At 45.4% G+C, this 14,504-nt stretch overlaps 1 protein-coding gene across 4 annotated transcripts in view; it reads right to left on the reverse strand.

Annotated features, from left to right (window-relative positions):
• The window catches only part of LOC115162353 (regulator of G-protein signaling 6), a 59,353-nt gene that overhangs the window by 20,462 nt on the left and 24,387 nt on the right, over positions 1 to 14,504 (reverse strand). The window lies entirely within an intron of this gene.

Here is a 14,504-nt window from a genome sequence, read left to right on the forward strand (position 1 = left end):
AGTCATTTGTATAGAGCCCTATAGGGAACAGTGGTAAAGTCAAGCAATTCTCTGTTGTGTGCCACTGCCATTCCAGCATGTTCCTGACCCCCTTCTCTTCCTCTCCTCTCATCCATCATTTAAACTGACACATTTGCACGTGTGAAGTCGATCCATCAGCCTCCTTAGCTTCAGAATTTCATCTCTGAGCAAGCAAGCGCACCAAGAGCCAACTGCCTCCTCTCCTCAGTGGTTGCAGCAGGTTGCAGTTGCACGGCATGCCTCAGTACTGTGAACTCACAAGGACAACTAGATGTGCAGTATTCTGCAACAACCAGGAGGAGCAATCCCAAGTTAGTAGACCCATCAGCATGTCTGTCTATGGCTATCATCTCCTTGCCAACCAGCTAAGTGTTAAGTAGATGACGCAGACCCACAAATCGTCCATTTTATATGGCCAAGATAAAGCAAAGCAGTTTAACACAAACAACAACACAGAGTTACACATGGAATAAACAAACATACAATCAATAATACAGTAGGAAAATCTATATACAGCATGTGCAAATGAGATAGGATAAGAGAGGTAAGGCAATAAATAGGCCATGGTGGCAAAGTAATTACAATATAGCAATTAAACACTGGAATGGTAGGATGTGCAGAGGATGAATGTGCAAGTTGAGATACTGGGGTGCAAAGGAGCAAGATAAATAAATAAATACAGTATGGGGATGAGGTAGATTGGATGGGCTATTTACAGATGAGCTATGTACAGGTGCAGTGAACTGTGAGCTGCTCCGACAGCTGGTGCTTAAAGCTAGTGAGGGAGGTAAGAGTCTCCAGCTCCAGAGATTTTTGCAGTTCGTTCCAGTCATTGGCAGCAGAGAACTGGCCAAAGGAAGAATTGGCTTTGGGGGTGACCAGTGAGATATACCTGCTGGAGCGCGTGCTACGGGTGGGTGCTGCTATGGTGACCAGTGAGCTGAGATAAGGTGGGGCTTTACCTAGCAGAGACTTGTAGATGACCTGGAGCCAGTGGGTTTGGCGACGAGTATGAAGCGAGGGCCAGCCAACGAGAGAATACAGGTCGCAGTGGTGGGTAGTATATGGGGCTTTGGTGACAAAACGGATGGCATTGTGATAGACTGCATCCAATTTGTTGAGTAGAGTGTTGGAGGCCATTTTGTAAATTACATCGCCGAAGTCGAGGATCAGTAGGATGGTCAGTTTTACGAGGGTATGTTTGGCAGCATGAGTTAAGGATGCTTTGTTGCAAAATAGGGGGCCGATTCTAGAATTAATTTGGGATTGGAGATGTTTAATGTGAGTCTGGAAGGAGAGTTAACAGTCTAACCAGATACCTAGGTATTTGTAGTTGTCCACATATTCTAATTCAGAACCGTCCAGAGTAGTGATGCTGGATGGGCGGGCAGGTGCTGGCAGCGATCGGTTGAAGAGCATGCAATAAGTTTTAGTTGCATTTAAGAGCAGTTGGAGGCCACGGAAGGAGAGTTGAATGGCATTGAAGCTCGTCTGGAGGTTAGTTAACACAGTGTCCAACGAAGGGCCACAGGTATACAGAACGGTGTCGTCCCCGTAGAGGTGGATCAAAGAATCACCAGCAGCAAGAGCGACATCATTGATGTATACAGAGAAGAGAGTCAGCCCGAGAATTGAACCCTGTGGCACCCCCATAGAGACTGCCAGAGGTCCGGACAACAGGTCCTTCAATTTGACATACTGAACTCTATCGGAGAAGTAGTTGGTGAACCAAGCGAGGCAATCATTTGAGAAACCGAGGCTGTTGAGTCTGCCAATAAGAATGTTGTGATTGACAGAGTCGAAAGCCTTAGCCAGGTCGATGAATACGGTTGCACAGTAATGTCTCTTCTCGATGGCGGTTATGAAATAGTTTAGGACCTTGAGTGTGGCTGAGGTGCACCCATGACCAGCTCTGAAACCAGATTGCATAGCGGAGAAGGTACGGTAAGATTTGAAATGGTCGGTAATCTGTTTGTTAACTTGGCTTTCAAACACCTTAGAAAGGCAGGGTAGAATAGATATAGGTCAGTAGCAGTTTGGGTCTAGAGTGTCTCCCCCTTTGAAGAGGGGGATGACCGCGGCAGCTTTCCAATCTATCGGAATCTCAAACGATACGAAAGAGAGGTTGAACAGGCTAGTAATAGGGGTTGCAACAATTTCGGCAGATCATTTTAGAAAGAGAGGGTCCAGATTGTCTAGCCCGGCTGATTTGTAGGGGTCCAGATTTTGCAGCTCTTTCAGAACATCAGCTATCTGGATTTGGGTGAAGGAGAAGTGGGGGAGGTTTGGGTTGCTGTGGGGAGCGCAGGGCTGTTGACCGGGGTAGGGGTAGCCAGGTGGACAGCATGACCAGCCGTAGAAAAATTATTGTGGATTTATCGGTAGTGACAGTGTTTCCTAGCCTCAGTGCAGTGGGCAGCTTGGAGGAGGTGCTCTTATTCTCCATGGACTTTACAGTGTCCCAGAACTTTTTTGAGTTTGTACTACAGGATGCAAAGTTCTGTTTGAAAAAGCTAGCCTTTTTCGTAACTGCCTGAGTATATTGATTCCTAACTTCCCTGAAAAGTTGCATGTCACGGGGGCTATTCGATGCTAATGCAGAACGCCACAGGATGTTTTTGTGCTGGTCAAGGGCAGACAGGTCTGGAGTGGACCAAGGGCAAAATCTATTCCTGGTAATACATTTTTTGAATGGAGCATGCTTATTTAAGATGGTGAGGAAGGCACTTTTAAAGAATAACCAGGCATCCTCTACTGACGGGATGAGGTCAATGTCATTCCAGGATACCCCGGCCAGGTCGATTAGAAAGGCCTGTTCACTGAAGTGTTTTAGGGAGCATTTGACAGTGATAAGGGGTGGTTGTTTGACCGCAGACCCATTACGGATGCAGGCAATGAGGCAGTGATCGCTGAGATCTTGGTTGAAAACAGCAGAGGTGTATTTGAAGGGCGAGTTAGTTAGGATGATATCTATGAGGGTGCCCGTGTTTACAGATTTGTGGTTGTACCTGGTAGGTTCATAGATAATTTGTGTGAGATTGAGGGCATCAAGCTTAGGATGGCCGGGGTATTAAGCATGTCCCAGTTTAGGTCACCTAGAAGCACGAGCTCAGAAGATAGATGGGGGCAATCAATTCACATATGGTGTCCAGGGCACAGCTGGGGGCAGAGGGTGGTCTATATCAAGCGGCAACAGTGAGAGACTTGTTTCTGGAAATATGAATTTTTAGAAGTAGAAGCTCGAATTGTTTTGGTACACACCTGGATAGTAAGATAGAACTCTGCAGGCTCTCTCTGCAGTAGATTGCAACACCGCCCCCTTCGGCAGTTCTATCTTGGCGGAAAACGTTATCATTAGGGATGGAAATTATAGGGTTTTTGCTGGTTTTCCTAAGCCAGGATTCAGACACGGCTAAGACATCTGGGTTGGCAGAATGTGCTAAAGCAGTGAATAAAGCAAACTTAGGGAGTAGGCTTCTACTGTTAACATGCATGAAACCAAGGCTTTTATGGTTACAGAAGTCAACAAATGAGAGCACCTGGGGAGTAGGAGTGGAGCTAGGCACTGCAGGTCCTGGATTAACGTCTACATCACCAGAGGAACAGAGGAGAAGTAGGATAAGGGTACGGCTAAATGCTATAAGAACTGGCCGTCTAGCACGTTCGGAACAGAGAGTAAAGGGAGCAGGTTTCTGAGCACGATAGCATAGATTCAAGGCATAATGTACAGACAAAGGTATGATAGGAAGAGAGTACATTGGAGGTAAACCTAGGCATTGAGTAATAATGAGAGAGCTACAGTCTCTAGAGACATTTAAACCATGTGATGTCATCGCATATGTGGAAGGTGGAACAACATGGTTGGTTAAGGCATATTGAGCAGGGCTAGAGGCTCTACAGTGAAATAAGACAGTAATCACTAACCAGGACAGTAATGGACAAGGCTTATTGATATTAGGGAGAGGCATGCGTAGCCAAGTGACCATATGGGTCCAGTGAGTGGTTGGGCTGGCTGGGGACACGGCGATTCAGACAGTTAGCAGGCCAGGGCTAGCAAGCTAGAAGTTAGCAGGCCGGGGCTAGCAAGCTAGCATAAGGGCCTTAGATGGACGTCGCGATGGGGGAAAGTCTGTTTTTGCCTCCTCGTGCGGTGACGTCGATAGACCAGTCGTGGAATTAGTAGGGTTCCAAGTAGCAGAGGGGTCCAAGTCCAATTGGCAAAATGGGTATAGTGGTCCAAGAAACTGGCCGATGGATCAGCTAACAGTCCAATATGCTCTAGATAGCTAGCAGGCCACGGTTAGCAGAACGGGCCTTCAGGGGACGTCGCGCCTGAGGGGCCTGTTGGGATCCTCGGGCAGATTATGTTGGTATTCCAGTTGAAGGATTGGCAGGGTTCCGTGCCCCGTACTGGCAGTAGAAGGGGTCCGGATATTGTAGCCGAGGAGTGGGCTTCAGGAGTAGCCCAGGAGCCCTAGCCGGGAGATGGGTCTAGCATGGGCTAGCTCCAGGCTAGTTGGTGCTAGTTCTGGGACGGAAACGTTAGCCAGGAGTAGTCAACCCGGATTGCGGTTAGCTAGCTGCGATGATCCAGATGAAAAGGTTCAGAGTTTGCGGTAGGAATCCAGGGATATGGAGTGAAAAATAGGTCCGGTATGCTCTAGTTTGAAACGCGTTGTACGAACTGGCGAGAGCTTTCCAAGCTAAAGGTTAGCTGATGACCGCTAGCAGTGGTTAGCTGACTGATAGCTGATAGCTGGTAGCTAGTTAGCTAGCTAGCTTTAGTTGAGGTATTCCAGTTCGGAGGTAAATAGAAATACTTTAGAAAGAAAACAGATCCACACCACATTGGGTGAGGCGGGTTGCAGGAGAGTATTTTGAAGTTGAGGTTTAGGAAAAATATTAAAAAGAATGCAAAGAAAATATCTAAAAAGATATATACATGGGACGAGACAAGACAAAGACAAAGACGTCTGACTGCTACGCCATCTTGGAACCAAAAAAGATATACCTGAGCAACACATTTGAGATGCATATGGATTTAATAATAGCCCCATAATGTTTCAGACAGAGAGGAGGAGAAATAGTGAGGCAAGACAATTATAATTCTCTCACCATGAGTGTCTTCATATGAATTATTAAATGAAAGCTCATCCACAGAGAATTACTGCCTTTACACAGACTGTGCTGTTGCTGTGCTGTTGATACCTCTTCACAGACTGCTCTTAGAGAGAGAGAGAGAGAGAGAGAGATACCACACTGCATCAACTCTGTATTTTCAGAGAGAAGAAACAAAGATTTTACAGTATGCTACAGTAACATTCCTGTCTTTAGCCTGTGTGTTGTGAGCAGAGACATTTTAGAATGGCACAATCAGTCCAACCATATTTACTGCCTTCCTGTGTTTGAATACAATCCTTGAGACAAAACATTGGGGAAAAAACTTGGAAACCATTTCCATTTGGTACAATGCAGTGCCACTCCACACACCCTGAGAGAGTCAGTGAAAGGATTGAGTTATTTTGTTCTTGTGTAATAATGGACCTTGAACTCCATAACAGCATTTAAAATAACTCATTATCTCCCTATAGGATGACAGTGGACACGAAGTACTTGGCAGGGGTACAGAACCTTGCCGTATCTTTTCGCTATGGAAGCTAATGGTGTTTGCAGCTTGGTGTGGAGGGCTTTGAGAGCTGGACATTCCTGCAAGCAGGCGATAACAGCACTTTACCCCTCTGCATTGAGCTCTATAAACGGCAATCGCGTTTATAGATGTGTGTGTGTGTATGCTGGGCCCCGTTGTCAACAATCTCTCTTATCAGTGAGGCTACTGAGGGCCCATGCTGCTGTCAGGGGAGTGCCACCATTTCACTCACCCAGACACCCCGGGACGCTCCCTGACCAGTCATTACAGAGTGGAGTGTGAAGGCCCAGTGGAGGTGACAGGGTCAGGCACATGTGAGAGTGGCTGTTTGGAAGCCTAATGATGCTAGAAGAGGCTCAATTTATAAACACAGAAACACCATGAGGAATTGTGGTACCGTGTAAGCTGTGTGGTTTCGATTACCAACTGGAGTTTCTATCTCATTGAAACAGTGGTTTCAGTTGAAATAATGTCTGTAGGAGCTATTACTGGATACAAGAAAGAACTAAATTTCCACCAACCAGGATGTGTTTAAATACCGGTCATGACAAGAGTATTTTCTCAAATTGTGACTAATACTAACTACAGTACCTTAAATCTGTAAATGGTCCTAGACAAGCTAATAATAAGATAATAAAACCAGAAAAGTCCCAAAATGAGGCCTTGATAAAAAATGTATAAGGCTGTAATAGAGCATTAATGATTCAACAGCCGTCACCTCCACAGACACACTCGTCATTGACATTTATGGCTGTGAAAGTCATGATGGCCAATCGGAAAACTTTTAAGACTGTTTTCTGACCTACTTTCTGCTAAATGAGGTTCTCTGTACTGCTCAATTAACATATGAGCAGAGTCCAACAGTTTGAAATATAGAATAGACTTCTGATAAGTGCATATTGGATAAGTGTAAACTCTTCCTACGTGCAGTGAGAGTTCACAGACCCAGTACATTCTTCTGACTTGCTCTGGATATCTTCATATGGATTAGTGCATGCTTTCTAACAGTCCAAAGCCATCACAATGAACTGTTTATGGAGCAAGTAAATTTTAGGCAAGAAGTCAAACATACATTTTTTTCTCCTAGGACCAGCCAGGCATCACACTGTGGGAATAACAAGCTGATATCTAGCTTGGTGCCAGCTGGTCTGGTCTGCTCTAGGGATGCAGGTGTGAATGAGGGCTGCTGGGGTAGAGAGACTCTCCCTGTACCCTCTATGGTCCAGAGGGGGGCCTGCTGCAGGTCTAATCACGAAGAGGGGGCTCCGGGTGTTAGGGAGCCTCTCCTGGATTTGTTTCACCAGGGAGAGAAACTGTGACAGCTACTGGGACAACCCTCACATGCAGCAGGACAAGCAATGACTGGAAAGGCCAAAACTAGAGAAACCAAATACACACATACAGTTTACTTTACACTCACACATACCTCCCTCCATTTGCTCTATTCTAGTGCTTTAGGCAGTCATTACGAAACCCAAGTACCTGCTCAAGCCATTACTCTTTTTCCTGCTGATATATCAACAATGTAGAATGTCTTGAAAACAGAAATGCATTAATTGATGAATGCGTATTGGAAATAGTCCAATGATATTTCTCAACAGGATACATCTCAGTTATGTGTATGTTTTCAGTGTTTTATGACAGTATGTTCCTGTTACCAAGCGGATCATTTTACACCTCACTGAAGCCATTTTCCTCCATCAACATAGCTCATCCTTTTGATCACTGTAAAGCCTGGATTGTACTGCAAACACATCAAAATGAATCTTTCAGCATGGAGAAAAAGCATAATCACTCAAATCCTGGTCAATCCATATTCTACCACGTCCTTGCTGTTTCATTGTTCTGATGAGAGTCAGAACACAATGCAGGACGAAGTCATGATCATGCACTGTAGCATAAGGTAACTCATTTCAGGGGGGGCATTGGGCTTCTGAAAACGAACCCTCAGCCATGTTTCCACAGCTAAGACCGCTTCAACCTTGCTTCTTCAATACTCAGTATGTTGAAAATGTATTTATTCTCATAAAAATCTAATCCAGACATTGTTACAGCGACAGGCCAAACTTTTAGAAGTGAGTCTGAGTCACATACTCTGCTCAGACAGTTCATCTGTAGTACCTTCACATTGCCACAGGCAGGGCATCAGCAGTTTTCATTGTTCACTTTTCAGCCAGTAACCTCAGTGGTCATTCAACATTCTGAGCCTGCTCTAGTAAAATGGGGCAGAGGTGCAGCATACTGAAAAAGACCCAATTAGCTGCAGCTTGATTGACTGTTCAGCCTGCAGGCCTACTGGGGCCGAGATCCACAGGAAAAGCCCAAGTGTGAGTATGTGTGTGATTCAGTGTCACGCCCTGACCATAGAGAGCCTTTTATTCTGTTGGTTTGGTCGGGGTGTGACTAGGGTGGGTAATCTAGGTTGTTCTATTTCTATGTTGGCCTGGTATGGTTCCCAATCAGAGGCAGCTGTTTATCGTTGTCTCTGATTGTGGATCATATTTAGGCAGCCATTTCCCCACTGTGTTGTGTGGGATCTTGTTTTGTTTATGTGTAGTTGCCTGTGAGCACTTCACTCAGTTATTGTTTTTGTATTTGCTGAAGTTTCACTTTATAATAAAGATGTGGAACACTACGTACGCTGCGCCATGGTCCAGTTCTTACGACGATCGTGACATTCAGAACCAAGGCCTACATGGTCAAAGTGTTGATGGCAATGGGAGTTGCCTGCTTGGGCTAGTTGGAGCTCCCTTGTTAAAGAGACTAATAAGAGACTAATAAGAGACTAATAATGGCGCCGGAGGAGATGGCTGACGTTTTACGGGCTCCTAACCTATTGTGCTTGTGGTTTTTCGCATTATTTGTAACTTATTTTATACATAATGTTTCTGCCACTGTCTCTTATGACCAAAAAGAGTTTCTAGATATTAGGACAGTGATTCCTCGCCTCGTACTAGACCAAGATTTTATCTTTAACGAGTCGGACGCAAAGGACTTACTAAAGACACCAGACAAGGCCCAAAACCCCGTCATGAAGAAGAGACAGAAATATTGGGGATGTAGGTCGGGTTGCCTTGTAAGGATCCGACGGCAAGTGGGTAAACCGCCTCTACCATCAGTCCTATTAGCCAACGTGATTGGATAATACACTGGATGAGCTCTGATCAAGACTATCCTACCAACGGGACATTAAAAACTGTAATATCTTACGTTTCACCGAGACGTGGCTGAACGACGATATGGATAACATACTGAGCATCGGCAAGATAGAACAGCTGCCTCCGGTAAGACAAGGGGTAGTGGTCTATGTCTATTTGTCAATAACAGCTGGTGCACAAAATCTAATATTAAGGAGGTCTCAAGGTTTTGCTCACCTGAGAGAGTATCTTATGATAAGCTACAGTGAGGGAAAAAAGTATTTGATCCCCTGCTGATTTTGAACGTTTGCCCACTGACAAAAAAATTATCAGTCTATAATTTTAATGGTAAGTTTATTTGAACAGTGAGAGACAGAATAACAACAAAAAAATCCAGAAAAACGTTATAAATTGATTTGCATTTTAATGAGGGACCTGAGTATTTGACCCCTCTGCAAAACATGACTTAGTACTTGGTGGCAAAACCCTTGTTGGCAATCACAGAGGTCAGACGTTTCTTGTAGTTGGCCACCAGGTTTGCACACATCTCAGGAGGGATTTTGTCCCACTCCTCTTTGCAGATCTTCTCCAAGTCATTAAGGTTTCGAGGCTGACGTTTGGCAACTCGAACCTTCAGATCCCTCCACAGATTTTCTATGGGATTAAGGTCTGGAGACTGGCTAGGCCACTCCAGGACCTTAATGTGCTTCTTCTTGAGCCACTCCTTTGTTGCCTTGGCCGTGTGTTTTGGGTCATTGTCATGCTGGAATACCCATCCACGACTCATTTTCAATGCCCTGGCTGAGGGAAGGAGGTTCTCACCCAAGAGTTGACGGTACATGGCCCCGTCCATTGTCCCTTTGATGCGGTGAAGTTGTCCTGTCCCCTTAGCAGAAAAACACCCCCAAATAATGTTTCCACCTCCATGTTTGACGGTGGGGATGTTGTTCTTGGGGTCATAGGCAGCATTCCTCCTCCTCCAAATACGGCGAGTTGAGTTGATGCCAAAGAGCTCCATTTTGGTCTCATCTGACCACAACACTTTCACCCAGTTGTCCCCTGAATCATTCAGATGTTCATTGGCAAACTTCAGACGGGCATGTATGTGCTTTCTTGAGCAGGGGGACCTTGCGGGCGCTGCAGGATTTCAGTCCTTCACGGCGTAGTGTGTTACCAATTGTTTTCTTGGTGACTATGGTCCCAGCTGCCTTGAGATCATTGACAAGATCCTCCCGTGCAGTTCTGGGCTGATTCCTCACCGTTCTCATGATCATTGCAACTCCACGAGGTGAGATCTTACATGGAGCCCCAGGCCGAGGGAGATTGACAGTTCTTTTGTGTTTCTTCCATTTGCGAATAATCGCACCAACTGTTGTCACCTTCTCACCAAGCTGCTTGGCGATGGTATTGTAGCCCATTCCAGCCTTGTGTAGGTCTACAATCTTGTCCCTGACATCCTTGGAGAGCTCTTTGGTCTTGGCCATGGTGGAGAGTTTGGAATCTGATTGATTGATTGCTTCTGTGGACAGGTGTCTTTTATACAGGTAACAAGCTGAGATTAGGAGCACTCCCTTTAAGAGTGTGCTCCTAATCTCAGCTCGTTACCTGTATAAAAGACACCTGGGAGCCAAAAACCTTTCTGATTGAGAATGGGTCAAGTACTTATTTCCCTCATTAAAATGCAAATCAATTTATAACATTTTTGACATGCGTTTTCTGGATATTTTTGTTGTTATTCTGTCTCTCACTGTTCAAATAAACCTACCATTAAAATTATAGACTGATCATATCTTTGTCAGTGGGCAAACGTACAAAATCATCAGGGGATCAAACACTTTTTTCCCTCACTGTCTAGACCACACCATTTACCAAGAGAGTTTTCATCTACATTTTTCGTAGCTGTCTATTTACCACCACAAACCAATGCTGCCACTAAGACCGCACTCAACAAGCTGTATAAGGCCATAAGCAAACAAGAAAATGCTCATCCAGAGGCGGCTCTCCTAGTGGCCGGGGACTTTAATACAGGGAAACTTGAATCCGTTTGACCTAATTTCTATCAGCATGTTACAAGAGCAACCAGAGGGAAAAAAACTCTAGACCACCTTTACTCCACACACAGAGACACGAACAAAGCTCTCCCTCGCCCTCCATTTGGCAAATCTGACCATAACTCTATCCTCCTGATTCCTGCTTACAAGCAGAAACTAAAGCAGGGAGTACCAGTGACTCGCTCAATACGGAAGTGGTCATGGGACGCAGATGCAAATCTACATGACTGTTTTTCTAGCACAAACTGGAATATAATATTTCAACTCCCGATCGGCGCAGCTGTCTAAGGCACTGCATCTCAGTGCTAGAGGCATCACTACAGACCCTGGTTCGAACCCTGGTTCGATCCTGGACTGTATCAGATCCGAACGTAATCGGGAGTCCCGTAGGGCGGCGCACAATTGGCCCAGCGTCTTGAGAGTTTGGCCGGGGTAGGCCGTCATTGTAAATAAGAATTTGTTTTTAACTGACTTGCCTAGTTAAATAAAATATTATTTTGACGGCATTGAGGAGTACCCCACATCAGTCACTGGCTTCATCAATAAGTGCATCGATGATGTCGTCCCCAGAGTGACCGTATGTACATACCCCAACCAGAAGCCATAGATTACAGGCAACATCCTCACTGAGCTAAAGGGTAGAGCTGCTGCTTTCAAGGAGCGGGACTCTAACCTGGACGCTTATAAGAAATCCCACTATGCCCTCCAACAAAACATCAAACAGGCAAAATGTCAATACAGGACTAAGATTGAATCGTACTACACCGGTTCCGACGCTCGTCAGATGTGGCAGGGCTTGCAAACTATTACGGACTACAAAGGGAAGCACAGCCGAGAGTTGCCCAGTGACACATGTCTACCTGATGAGCTAAATGACTTCTATGCGCACTTCGAGGCAAGTAACACTGAAGCATGCCTGAGAATGCCAGCTGTTCCGGACGACTGTGTGATCACGCTCTCCGTAGCCGATGTGACTAAAACCTTTAAACAGGTCAACATTCACAAGACGGATTACCAGGACATGTTCTCCGAGCATGCGCTGACCAACTGGCAAGTGTCTTCACTGACATTTTCAACCTGTCCCTGACCGAGTCTGTAATACCAACATGTTTCAAGCAGACCACCATAGTCCCTGTGCCCAAGAACACCAAGGTAACATGGCTAAATGACTACCGACCCGTAGCACTCACATCTGTAGCTATGAAGGGCTTTGAAATGCTGGTCATGGCTCACATCAACACCATTATCCCAGAAACCCTAGACCCACTCCAATTTTTATACTGCCCCAACAGATCCCCAGATTACGCAATCTTTATTGCACTCCACACTGCCTTTTCCCACCTGGACAAAAGGAACACCTACGTGAGAATGCTATTCATTGACTACAACTCAGCGTTCAACACCATAGTGCCCTCAAAGCTCATTACTAAGCTGAAGACCCTGGGACTAAACACCTCCTTCTGCAACTCAATCCTGGACTTCCTGACAGGCCACCCCCAGGTGGTAAGGGTAGGTAAAAACACATCTGCCACGCTGATCCTCAACACGGGTCACCTCAGGGGTGTGTGTTCAGTCTCCTCCTGTACTCCCTGTTCACCCATGACTGCATGGCCAAACACGACTCCAACACCATCATTCATTTTGCCAACGACGCAACACTGGCAGTGTGGTGCCAGGACAACAACCTCTCCCTCAAAGTGATCAAGACAAAGGAGATGATCGTGGACTACAGCAAAAGGAGGGCTGAGCACGCCCCCATTCTCATCGACGGGGCTGTAGTGGAGCAGGTTGAGAACTTCAAGTTCCTTGGTTTCCACATCACCAACAAGCTATCATGGTCCAAACACATCAAGACAGTCGTGAAGAAGGCGTGAAAAAGCCTATTCCCCTTCAAGTGACTGAAAAGATTTGCATGGGTCCTCAGATCCTCAAAATGTATACAGAGGCATCATCGAGAACAACCTGACTGGTTGCATCACCACCTGGTATGGCAACTGCTCGGCCTCCGACCGCAAGGCACTACAGAAGGTAGTGGTTCAGCCCAGTACATCACTGGGTCCAAGCTTCCTGCTATCCAGGACCTCTATATTAGGCGGTGTCAGAGGAAGGCCCTAAAAATTGTCAAAGACTCCAGCCACCCTGGTCATAGACTGTTCTCTCTGCTACCGCACGGCAAGCGGTACCGGAGCGCCAAGTCTAGGACAAAAAGGCTTCTAAACAGCTTCCACCCCCAAGCCATAAGACTCCTGAACAGCTAATCAAAAAGCTACCCGGACTATTTACATTAACCCCCCCATCCCCCCATAGTCACTTTACCTACATGTTGTCGTGACGTTGTATTAGTTAATGTGACGACTGCTGCTCATCGAATGATTAACGGTTTATAATTGCGTGATTAAATGAATTAAGCATTGAATCAAGCAATTATTAACTCATTAACCTGGGGCACCATGGGAACATTGTTTTGATTGAGTTTCTATTTCCCAAATTAACTCAAAGGATATCAGAATATCGATTACAACAGTCGCTAAATTAATCAATTTCCTCTACAGTCTCATAATCTGAACGTCATACAATCCGGGAATCTGCACGGACCCGGGCTTTACCACTGAATTTACCACACCAATCTTAGTTGATTATTTATTTACTAGCAAGCTAAAATGATGATAAAAATACACATACACAAAACACAGTCTAGCTATTGATTAGGACTTAGTATAACGAGCCAACACACTATGGCGCTTGTTACCCAAAATGGGGATTTTAAAGAGAGAGAAATAAAGGAAGTACACGAGAGAAATATACATTTGGGTTCATTTGTCAGCCATGCTTATTTAACTAGCCTTGCCCCGAACTGCCGCTCTTATGGGTCAGAATATAATGATGTAATTACGTGTTGGAGGTCTCAGGTGGGAAGCTCCGCGTGGGTCGTTTAGGCTTCTAAATGACGCACTTCCCCGACGCAACTCTCTGGTTGTCCTCACGATGTCAGTGTCCTTCTTGGCTAAATGGTCTGATCCCTCGCCCTTGATCTGAAAGGGGTCTTCTGAGGACAGACAGCTCTGTAGCTCAGAGCTCACAGCTTCGGCCCGAACGGGGTCGATACCACGATTCAATGGAGAGTGGAGGCTGGGTGGTTCGGCTTGAATTCACCCGCTTAGACACAGCTACTCGTCCGTAGCTCGTGTAGAAAAATATTTCTTTGTCTTCAACCTTGTGTTTCGTTTTGGGGTTCGTCGACTTTGTTAGACCTTAGCTGCAGCTTGGGGTCAATAGTCTCCTATTTAATTCTTCACTCTCCTGTCTTATACCCTCGGGTCAGAAGTGGGTGTAACAGCCTTTAGGGCAATTCTCTGGGCGGACCAAGTAAAGGGGGCAAGGCTTAGATTTGGCTAAAAATCCGATTTTAGACACTAACTACACATTTCATCTTTACCAAAACATTCTGTTTGATTTGGATATTTTCCAAACAGCGTTCAATGTATAAACATCAGGCATATACTGGGAAAACTCTTAAAGGTACAATGTTTTCATAATAACGTCATCTCTTAACCTTTAAAAACAAATACAAAAGTTACATACATTTTAATATTCCACTTTTCGTCATAACCACCATTGTGGCTGACGGAAACCATTGTTCCAAAGTCC

The sequence above is a fragment of the Salmo trutta genome, chromosome 25, assembly GCF_901001165.1.
Source record: "Salmo trutta chromosome 25, fSalTru1.1, whole genome shotgun sequence".
Classification (NCBI taxonomy): domain Eukaryota; kingdom Metazoa; phylum Chordata; class Actinopteri; order Salmoniformes; family Salmonidae; genus Salmo; species Salmo trutta.